The following is a 9,458-nucleotide window of genomic DNA, read 5'->3' on the forward strand; positions in this document are numbered from 1 at the left end:
CAATAGAGCAGTAATGAATTGAACCAGCTACACCCAGTCAAAGAACTCTGGGAGATGACTATGAACCACTACAAAGACTTCCCAATCCCTCTATTTTTGTCCGCATGCATTTTTTATTTCCTTCACAGGCTAATTGTATGCTATTTAAAAGTCCGATTCTTTTTGTACAGCAAAATAACTGTTTGGACATGTATACATATATTGTATTTAACTTATACTTTGACATATTTAACATGTATTGGTCAACCTGCCATCTGGGGGAAGGAGTGGGCAGGAGGAGGGAAAAAGTTAGAACAAAAGGTTTTGCAATTGTCAATGCTAAAAAATTACCTTGTATATATATCTTGTAAATAAAAAGCTATAATGAAGAAATAGTAGTTTGGAGCATTTTTTCCATATATTTGTTGATAACTTGGATTTCTTCCTTAAGAAACTGCCTATTCATATCCTTTAACCATTTATTACTTGGGAGATGACTCATTCCTTTATCTACTTTTCCACTGTAGAGAGGAAACCACTTAGATTTGTATTCTCTTTTAACACTCTATATTCAGTTAGTTGCCAGGTCTTGTTAACACATGCCTCATATTTTTTCCCCTTTTCTCTATAACATGATCACTATATAACATACAATGAATGTCATATGCCTGTGTCCCCTCCCTAAATCCCTCTCAGAGGTTTTGCAGATGGCAAGGTGCCCTGATAGGCCTGATTTTTTGGTAATGAATTTTCTTGTGTTTCTAGGCTCTCTGTTGTGTTTGTTTGAGAGGTTGATGAGGGTCACAGTTCTAAGAGCTCTGTACTTGGCTACTTGAGCCTCAAACCTGGCAACAACAGCAGCCACTCTTGCTTCTTGCCAGGTGCTGCTTGCTTTTGACTCTTGGTCTTGCTACTGCTGACCTGGCTTTTTTCAGACTTTATATCATTTCCCAAGATGAGGCACTCACTCCTAATCACTTGGACCTGGAGAAAAAAGAGCTTGGATAAGAGTAGCAAAGAGTTCTGAGACCTGTGCGTCTTGGGTTGTGGAACAGTTGTGTTACGATGAAAGTGGAGGAATAAGTATAGGAACCTCTGAGAGTGGTAAGAAACAATCATCTGCCCTTGGTACCTGCCTGGAAAATAGAGGATAGCATCTTAGATGTAGAGAGAGAAAAGAGAGTATTTGAGGGTAGGCAGTGACTGAAAATACCTGTTATGTTATTTTCTTCTTATACCCCAGTGGATAAGTTTGCATACCCCCTATAGTGCAGGATACTCTATCCCTCACGCTGGAGACCCTTGCTTTAGAATATAATGATTCTCTTCATGGGTAAGTTCCTTGTACAAATTAATAAGCCTTTTCATTAGGCTAAAAACAGCTATAGAGAAAAGGTGGAAGGATAAAAGATCCTACTTGAGTAGTCAAATTCAAAAACTTAAGTACAAAAAATCCCCCAAAACTTAAAAAATAGCAGACTGAGAAAAATCTGAAAATAGATAGCTAAAATGTATAAATGTATAAACTATTAAATACTTAGGAACTTTCAGTCCATAATATATAAGTGGTCAAAAATACAGATAAACAATTTTCAAAATAGGAAACATTTTTCATAGCCATTTAAAAAGATGGTCAACTGTAATATTCTCTTCTCTAAATTGTAATTGTTCTGTGGGAGCAGATTTCTTAGAGAGCTTCTGAAGGGAGCCTTAGTTTCAGTTCAGTTCAATAATCCCAAATGCAGCCAGGAGTTAAAAGTCCAAATCCTTTATTTTCTCCTTCCAAGTCTTGTCTCCTTCCTTGGGCTTGGTTAGCTTTAATAGAGGCCTATCTCTCTCCTTGGTTCCCGAGACCTCTTGTCCGAATGTCTCCAGTCAGCACAAAGGTGGAAGTTGGAATGAATCTTGACTCCGCCTCCGAGAGTAGGATTGTGGGTTTCTGTGGGCTTGTGAATCTCCCAGAAGTCAATCCTAGTTGTGAATCTCCCAAAGTCCCCTCTGGGTCTGAGAGCTTCTTGCTTATTTGCTATACACTAATCGTTTAATCACTAGGAAACCATTATTTGTTGTAGGATTAAGTCGATGCTAAATTAGATTTAACCACTGTCTTCTCAATTCCACTCAGTACCTTGTTTCAAGTTCTGGCCCATAACATCTTCTTGTAGGGTCGGATCAATCATACTGAACCATGCTAAATTAGATAATTATTGTCTCATCCATTCCAGTGACTTAGCACCTTGTAAGAATCCTAACAGTCAACCTCACTAATTGAGATAAAAATAACAATTTTGTAATCATACTTCCATTTGTTAAATTGGCAAAAATAGTCAAAAGCAAAATGCAATGTTTTCCTGATTATGGAGAAGCAATCTCATTGCTGATAGAATTGCAAACTTATAGCATTAAAAGATAGACAAATTTGACCAAAAACCCCTTTTAGATCTGTTTGAAGTAAAGCAAAATGAAAAACAAACAAACAAACAAACTCAGGAGAATAGTTTTACCTTGTCAACTACAATTATGAACAAAAAATTAATGCAAATAAAAGATTGTGAGGACAACAAAGGAAGGACTTGAAAGTTATATTTTATGCATTAAAATTATACACGAATCATTATGTAGTTGTTTGTATTAGTGTTTAATGTTGTTTTTAACACTCTAATTTTCAAAATGGATTTCTGACTTCATTGTTTGGATGAAGTTCTTGTACTAACAAGATGCAGCTCTTAATTCATCCATGCCTGCTCATCCATCCTTTACAGCTAGTTCTTGCTTGTGCACCTCTTGTTTTTGTTTATTTACCATAGTGAGGGTTCTTGTCTATCCACCTTGCTGAATGAAGTCTTCCTCATGTTTTCCTGATATTGTGAAAATACCATTAGGCTGTTCATCTATCAACATTCTTTGTTTTTGCTATGTGCTTAATTCTTCTTTTCCTATGATACATTTCCCTAATGACATTCTTTACTTTTGTTCTTCATTGGTTATATGTTGCAGCCTTTTCATACTCAACATTATACCTCTCCATTGCCTTTTATGTGATTTTTTTCCATTCTTTGGAGACTTCTATTTCTGAACATGCAGCCACACGGCACCATTAGATATTGATATTAAAAGGATGACTTTTGTTTTAAGAAGACTGATATCCTTAAAAAAAGTTTTATAGTTTCTTGAAGGCAATTTAGCTCCATCAACTTTCTGTTCAACTTTGGGCCCAACTTAACTATGTGCATTGTCTATTCCAGACATACATAATACTGATGTATAAACTCTATAGGTTGTCCAGTTGCATGTCACTCTGAACATACATTTGATCTGGGTATGATCAACACAAAAATGAGTAGTTATAGATCTCTTCCAAGAGGCTGTGTCATTCTTGGGCTTGATGCATTTATGTCATCTAAATATGCATCTGGAGGACTTCAACATTCACAAGGAATCCCTCTTCAGCTTAGATTTTACACTGGAATTCTGATAGAAGTGGATATCTTTCAACATAGAGAAGAGCTAATCCAATTTCAATTGATCAATGATGGACAGAATCAGCTACACTCAGAAAAGAAATACTGGGATATGAGTTTAAACTCTGAGCATTTTTTTCTTTTTTTCTTCTTTTTTCTTTTTTTCTTCCCAGATTACTTTTACCTTCCGAATACAATTCTTCCTTTGCAACAACAACAAAATTTGGTTCTGCACATATATATTGTACCTAGGATATGCTATAAGATATTTAATATGTATGGGAATACCTGCCATCTAGGGGAAGGGGTGGAGGGAAGGAGGGGAAAAATTCGGAACAGAAGGGAGTACAAGGCCTAATGTTGTAAAAAAAAAAAAAAAAAAAAAATTTACCTATGCATAGGTACTGTAAAAAAAATGTTATAATTATAAAATTAAAAAAAAAAAAGATTTTACACTGGATCTGTAGTACACTGGTGTGATACATAGATCTCTCTTGTTCCAGTCAGATCAGAAGGCCATATAACAATTATTTTAGTTGGGGCAGCTAGGTGGCACAGAGAATAGAACAGCAGCCCTGAAGTCAGGAGGACTTGAGTTAAAATCTGACCTCAGACACTTAACACTTCCTGTGTGACCCTGGGCAAGTCACTTAACTCCAATTGCCTCAGGGGAAAAAAATTAATTTGGTTAAGAATGTTACAAAGGAAATCTTTGATGTTATCTCACATGGGAAACATCTTGTTGGTGTTGAAAAGAACCATTTTGTTTTACCAAATAAAATGTCATAATAAGCAGTGACATTTTATATTCTTTATATTTCTTTTTTAGTTATTTGTGAAATAATGTTATACTTCATTGGTCTTCAGTGTGAATGCCCTAGATTCATGTCTTGAGTCTCTAAGATTTTCTTAAGATGGGAAAATAGGTGTTGGTGGTACAGTTTATATTCTTTCATCACTTTGGGGAGGGGGATTAATATGATTTTTTTGGCCTCTTGAAGATATTTTGTGAACTGATCTCTCAAGTTTCACAATCTTGATAAAATTAGAAAACCTTTGTAAAGTATATGGCAAGATGCTGTGCATGTACCCTAGTACTTCACACTTTGTAAATACTTAGTCCCTATTTTCCCCTATGTATGCATTTCAGTTAAAAAATGGCTGACAGTTCACTCAATCACTGATTTTACTGTCCAATTGAGCACAGAATAATTGTTAGATTTTGTGCTATACCTCACTTTAGCCCCTATGACAACTAAGTATGTAGAATCTTAGACCTGAGTAAGCATAAAGCAATGTATTGCTTTTCTTCCACTATTTCCCCAAAATGACTTTTATCTACAATTACTAAGCCAACTCTCTCTGGTAACTGATTGTTGACATGAATGTTGGCTGGTAAATAATGCCAACCTCTCAAGATTAAAATGACACATGAAGTGTCACACTGGATTTGTGTCCTGAGTGTCCTTGTTTCTTTTTTTTTTATCGTGGGATTTTTTTCAGCTTACTCAATTCTTCCAGCCTGGTTCCCGACTTCTGATTTTAAGGCTGGTCTCTAAATAGGACTGGGCTTTTTTACCTTCAATTACATGTTAAAAAGTTTTTTAAATATTAAAAAAAGTTTTGAGTTCCAAATCTTACGCCTCTCTTCTCCCTGACAGTAAACAATTTTCTGTAACTTATACAATCATGTGAAACATTTCCGTATTTTGTATAGAGGACTCAAATTTTTAAAAAATGAAAAATAGTATCTTCAGCCTGTATTCAGACAGTATCATTCTTTTTGATCTTTTTTGCTGCTTTCATGGGGTATTAAGTATTGTTATTGCAGGACTTTAGGCCAAAGACCTGAGATCAGGGATCCCAAAGTATTTATTATTTCAAGAGAAGTCTGATTTAATTACCACCATGGTCTTACATCTCCCAAGTCCTGACCTGGATTGTGCAATACTCTTTTTTTCACATCTCTGATTAGAAGTTAAGAGTAAACTGCTGCTGGAGTTTCATTTTTATCTTTGTATGCCCAGCATCTTTTGTAGTGCTTTGCATTTAGTATAGGTGTCCATTAAATTCATAATTCAGCCAATGAGGATAGATCTGCAAACTATATTGGAAATGAGACCCTGTTCAACTCCTGGCTTCAGCACTATTTCTCATCTTCTTCTGAGTACAAAGTCTCAGGCCCAGCATTGTTTCTCACCCTGGAATGCTAATCTTAAGTTTAGGTTCCTTTCTTAGTCCTTGTGTATGTAACTTAGAATGGGGAGCAAATGACAAAACTACACATTAAGACAGCCCAAGTTAGAAGGAATAGAAGGATCTAAGTTGCTCTTGGATCATTGCTAGCCTATGGGGCACATCATTATTGTCAGTGGTTTTCACTATATATCCATGAGAGTAAATTTTGATTGTGGAAATCTTCCAAGATATCTTGGGGTTTATGGGGCCAGGATCATGCTTTAAAAATTTAAATCACTGGCTCTCATTGATTCACCAACAATAGGTTTTAGGCCAATCTCTACCTGGTCATGGTTTGGGCCTGCATTGGCTCAGTAAACATAAATAGCAAATGAGTTGGCAGATTTTTTTTTTTTTTTTTGGGGGGGGGGGTTGGACTAGGTAAAAGAGGCCCTTTTTCTGCCTCTCTCTCTCTTTTTTTTTTTTTTAACATCAAACATGATAAAAGTTTGTTAAATCCAATATATACATATTTGTAAAATTATCTGCTGTGTGAGAAAAATCAAATCAAAAAAAGGAAAAAATGAGAAAGAAAATAAAATGAAACCAAACAGAAAGTGATAATGCTGTTATGATCCATACTCAATTCCCACAATCCTATCTCGGTGTAGATGACTCTCTTCAATCCAAGATCATTAGAATTGGTCTGAATCATCTGTTGAAAAGAGCCCCTTCCATCAGAATTGATCATTGCATAATCTTGTTGTTGTATACAATGATCTCCTGGTTCTGTTCATTTCATTTAGCATCAGTTCATGTCTCTCCAGGCCTCTGAAATCATCCTGCTGATGATAGTTTCTAATAGAACAAAAATATTCATTAAAAATAACATTCACATACCATAACTTATTCAGCCATTCTCCTACTGATGGGCATCCAGTCTAGTTTCTTGCCACTACAAAAAGGGCTGCCACATTTTTGCACATGGGTCCCTTTCCCTCCTTTAATATTTCTTTGGGAGCTAAGCCCAGTAGAAACACTGGAGGAGCAGCTAAGTGGGGCAATGGATACAGCACCAGCCCTTAAGTCAGTAGGACCAGAGTTCAAATCCAGCCTCAGGCATTTAAACACTTCCTAGTGTGTTACTCTGGGCAAATCACTTAACCCCAATAGCCTCAGCAAAAAAGAAAAAAAACCCAAAAACCTGCTAGATCCAGGGTATTCAATTTGATAGGCCTTTGGGCATAATTCCAAACTACTCTACTTCACCAACAGTGTCTGTGTCTCAATTTTCCCACATCCTCTCCAACATTCCTCATTGTCTTTTCATATGACTGGAAATGGTTTTAATTTCTTCATCTGAAAATTGCCTTTTCATATCTTTTGACCATTCATCAACTGGAGAATGGTTTGAATTCTTATAAATTTGGATCAAATATGAGGCCTTTATCAGAACCTTTGAATGTAAACAATATTTTCCCAGTTTATTGCTTCCCTTCTAATCTTGTCTGCGTTTGTTTCAAAATTACCTATTTTTTGTCCAATAATGATTTCCAGATCTTCTTTGGCCACAAATCTGAGGTAAAGTTCACTTTGTTCCAATTTGCTTATTATATCCCTCTTTACGTTTAAATCATGAACCCATTTTGACTTTGTTATAGGAGGTTAGGTGTGAGTCTGCCTCATTTCTTACATAGCCTTAATCACTGATTGTTGGCTTAGAGATTAAAAGACTTTAGAAAAAAGGTCAAGGCCTCCTATTTCATACATCCAATGGATCCTGAAGACTCCAGAGGAGAAAGTGAGGTTGGTGATTTTGCACTTTCCCTCACTCAATCCTATAATGATTCTTAGATAAAGGACAAACAACCTTGAGAATGAAGGTCCTATCTCATGCCACAAAAAAGCAACTCAATTCTTTCTTCTCATTTATATTCTTCAATGCTGCAAGCTCCAGGTATCAAGAATGTCCAAAGTGGTTCATTTTATCAGAAGACTCCAGTGGACAATCCTTTTGAGTCCAATACTTTGGAAAAGTGAAGATTTCACAGATCCTCATGTAGGCTTCTAATACATCATCAAGCACTAACCCAATGTTCAATCACTTGATTAGGGTCAGGAGGGCTAAGATTCCCATCTATTTGCCCTTTGTTGTGCCCTTAAGCCAAGTTGCTTTATTCTCTGAAGCCTCATTTACTTAATTGTAATAAAAGGCAATTGGACCAAATGATGACTTGGATACACTTACCCAATGTGGGAGTATTCTATTGATCCATTTAAAAAACATTTTATCAAGCATCTGCTATGAGCAGAGCAGTCTGCTAGTGACTGAAACAGGTCTTAAGTCATTTAAGTCCACAAGGGTAATAAGCAGTATGCTACCCAATATCACATAAAAACCTGAAAATTTTTCTGGGAGGTCCAAAGTGGGGGAAAGTGGTGTTGTCCAGGGGCACTGGAGAACACATTGCTGAAATGGTATTAAGTTGGAATTTAGAAGGAGAAAAAGTTGAAGTCATTTCAAACATAGGTGACATAATGTAATGTCATTGAATCTGGAGGGTCTAATGTTTGAAGAGTGGGACTACTAAGCCAAACAAAATACATATAGGGGAATAATCTAAATAATATCTATATCAAAAAGGCTAGTGTGGTAGATAGCAATGAGCTGATGCTAAAATCAAAGGACCATGGTTTGAGTTCTGGTTTAACACTGGGTACTTATAAGACATTGAGTTTATAGCCTCCCTTTCAGGTTTTTAATTTGTGAACCAATCTGAACTGGCTCCTTAATTTCTACATACCAATATGTTTATTCTTCAAGATTAGCATGTGCTCTATGACAAAAGTGTCTTTTAATCTTTTCCTACTTGCAATTCTTTTTAGGATACCTGGATATAACAAATCAAATATTTACTGATGATAAAGCAATTTCATGATCCCCGCATTCATTTATGACATTCAATATGGGGCTGCAAATCAGTTTTAAAGATAAGCTCTACAACAGCTATTCCAAATCTTCTCTAAAACCATCTACACTAGAGGTGTCAAACTCCTGATTAAATGTAACCACAGTGCTTTCAAGTGCAGACAGAACCAGATAAAAATGTAACAGGGAAATATATAACAAAATCAAGAAAAAAAAATAAGATTTTACATTTTAAAGTTAAGGCAGCAAGGCCACTACATCTATTATTTCTAAACTAATGGCGCTTATTTCTATTTTGAGTTTTGACACTGCTCATATTCTTCCCTTCCCTCTTAGTACAAAGCCTTTTGCTCAATACTTCACTGAAAAAATTCACGTCATTCACTTCAAGTTTCTCACTTCCTTCAAGCAATCCTCATAAAATATGATATCAAACATTCTATTTTCAATCAATGTTTACTGAGGCTCAGTGTCATTGCTAAACTGACACTCTAGCTGTGGTCAGTGTAAAAGAAACCATTTTTTTTTTCCTGAACACAAAGCCTGCTTCTCATTGCAGCTCATGATCGCATTGCTTTTTTGGCTGCCACATCACCTTTTCCATCATTAAATTTTTCTCTGTTTACTTGTTGTTTGAACCCCACCATAGGACCTTGAATTTATCCCTATATCTGAATTCACCCTATTAAACTCAGCCCAAGTTAAAATTTTGGAAACCTGTTATCCATTATTAGCCATCCCAGATGTGTATCATCTGCAAACTTAATGAACATTTTCCTATATTTATGCAAGTCACTGATAAAAAATGTTAAAAAGCACAGAACTAATCAGCCTGAAGACCATTTGCAACACTAACATTAAACTATTAAATTATCCTTTGAGCCCAGCAACAAATATGGCACCTATCTCAT

This window comes from Sminthopsis crassicaudata, chromosome 2, assembly GCF_048593235.1.
Source record: "Sminthopsis crassicaudata isolate SCR6 chromosome 2, ASM4859323v1, whole genome shotgun sequence".
Classification (NCBI taxonomy): domain Eukaryota; kingdom Metazoa; phylum Chordata; class Mammalia; order Dasyuromorphia; family Dasyuridae; genus Sminthopsis; species Sminthopsis crassicaudata.